Source organism: Brassica oleracea, chromosome C8 (assembly GCF_000695525.1).
Source record: "Brassica oleracea var. oleracea cultivar TO1000 chromosome C8, BOL, whole genome shotgun sequence".
Lineage (NCBI taxonomy): Eukaryota > Viridiplantae > Streptophyta > Magnoliopsida > Brassicales > Brassicaceae > Brassica > Brassica oleracea.
Genome location: NC_027755.1, coordinates 6,269,548 through 6,272,513, shown reverse-complemented (window position 1 = coordinate 6,272,513; position 2,966 = coordinate 6,269,548).

The window sequence follows — 2,966 nt, the reverse complement described above, 5'->3', positions numbered from 1 at the left end:
GACTGCATATTTATATAGTCCACTGGATAATGAAAGTACTAGAGGGTATTGAGCTGAAAGAACAACAAGTTCTCGAGAACAATATTGATAATCATCAAAGAATATGATCTGAATATCCTAGGAACCTCTGGATACAATTTCCCAAAAAGTTGAATATCTCAAGAAAGAGTTTGAGATGAAAGATTTTGAAAAACAAAGTTTTGTTTCGGATTACAGCTTGAGTACATTAACAATGAAATCCTTGTGCATCAAATAGTATATATACAGAAAAGGGTACTCAAGAGATTTAATATGGACCAGTCTCACCCATTATCTAGTACATGGGCGTGAGATCACTTGTTTTGGACACTGATCCATTCAGTCCAAAGGTGGACGATAAAGAAGTCCATTTAGTCCTTAGATGGACGATGCAGAAGTCTTGTTTTAGACACTGATCTGATTGGACCATAAGAAGGACGATGAAGAAGCCTTTGATTTTGGTTTATTTTATACTAACCAGCCTAAAGAGAGGTTATTTGGTTTTGTTGATTTGTTTTCAGACATGTTATGTTTTAAACATGGTGGTACACGCATATCACAGCAACATCATCCAAGATTTCGTGTGTGTGTATTTGAGGTCGATGACTCAATATGTTCGATCAGATTGTGGCATGGCCGATGCTAAAGAAGAACCAACTATCATGTTCGAGGACGGAGCATATTATGCTCAAGATCTTCATCACCCACGGATTGCAGAAAATTGGAGAGGTCCAATGGACCTTCAGTAATGTCCAAATCAGGGGGAGTAATGTGTGTTGTACTATTTTTCATTCACCATGGTTTTGTCCCAATTGGGTTTTCCTGGTAAAGTTTTAATGAGACAACATTAAAGCACATTACAAGCTCTAAATGGTTATGGCATCCAAAGGGGATCGTTATGAACCAGATTATGGATGACTCATAACCAAGAGATTATGATTTATAATCTTTCCATTTATCTATGACGGTGTAATCTCGTATATAAGGAACTTCTATGTTATGAATAAAAATAGACTTTTATAACATAAAGAACTTTTTTAATTAATTTCGGCAATTATAGTGTCAACCAATCATAATGAAAGTTGTAAACCACCAATCACAGGCCCTATCGAAAGCCCACTCAAGTTATATTTGGAATCCTCATTCTAAATGCTTGAATTTCAGGAATTTCAAGTTCAAACAACATTTTCGATAGCCCTTCGCAATTACTTACGTAGGTTTAGGGTTGAGTGTGCATTTTTCCTACTCCTATCCTATATCATAGGCGATTTATTTATGTCCTGTTATTTATTACTCCTACAAAAATTACCATATCTTAGACCATGATTAACCTGGAGTTCTTAGAGTGAAGTTCTTAACAGAAGTTAAGAAACTGTTTATTAACTTTTAACTAAAAAATCTAATAATCAGTTCTTAAAATCCTTATTTAAGAACCGGTTCTTAGCTTTTTTAGTTAAAAGTTAAGAAACAGTTTCTTAACTTCCGCTAAGAACTCCATCATAAGAAACCCGGATTAATCATGCTCTTAGTTCTCTTAATTACTACGTGTACAGCACACGGATCATATTCTACATACTCCACATATTTAATATCATTAAAATAGTTATAAAATCCCCGCGAGTATAAATGATAAGATTAGAAATGTGAATATTCAGATCTATAAGTTATTTAGGCAATTTAATAAGATTTGTACATCACAAATAATATTAGAATTGCATAATCCAATGGTGTATAATCCAAATAATATACTTTCATTTAGGAACCATAAAAATCGACTAACATTTTTTTTATTATAAAATATTACTATTTCTAAATGGGTCTTGAGCCAATATTCTTTAAAAAATATACAAGAATATTAAAGCCTACTTTTAAAATCCATTTGAAACATTTTTAATCTATTTTAAGCATAGAAAACAAATACATTACATAAAAGTTACTATACAATAAATTTATAAAATTTATATTTATATTTTTAAAAATTTTAAAATAAATTTTTATGTGTAGAAATTGCTTATATCATTTTTAGGACATACGAATATTTTTTCAAACGTAAACAATCAACACAATTGTTAATAGATTAAATAATCTTATATAGAAACACATAATATTATTACTAGAGTTTGATCCGCATGCCCGTACAAACGTTTGTTTTGAAATAAATATATATATTTTCAAAACACAAAAATGTAATAGTCGTATTACGTAACAATGTGACCGAGCTAGAGATTTAAACCTCCACTAGATTTTGATCCGCGCTTTTAAAGCGCAGATTTGTTTCCATTGACATATTTATTATTATAACAAATGTGTTTATACATAAAATGTATATCAAGTGTCTTAATGATTTTTGTTACCAGTTGTTTTTTATGTTTACGTTCATTTTTCATCTATACAAAATGTTAGTATTGTGAAATAATTAATTTTTTATTGGAAACTACGGTAAGAAATTAAATTTAAAATTATTTGTGGTAAAATTAATTAAGAGATGTTAATTATTTCTGGAACCGAAGGTGTGAGTTTGAATAGGAAACTGGTGCCACCTATTTATACTATCGATCTGATTTAAAGCGAGGTGCTTAGGTTTTCGGAGAAAATTGGAGAGAAAGTTGGGGGATCCTCTCTTTATTATCGAATATATCTATCTTAATAGTATAGATTCGGAAAATTTAGTTACCATGTCAAACAAAATATATTCTCTGCGTGTTCATCAAGTTAATTTAATTAAATTGGAAAATCTTGTTTCTATATATTATCTTTTGAATTTATGTTATGTAGCAATTATGAAAAATGAATGTTATAGAGAATATTCTTGGAATTTATTTGATTTGAATCCGAAAATTTATGAGTTTCTATTTATTATGTTTTATATTTATATTTATATTTATATACCAAAATTGGTAAGTATTTATATTTAATTATTTAAATATTATTGGCTGTTTAAAAGGCCA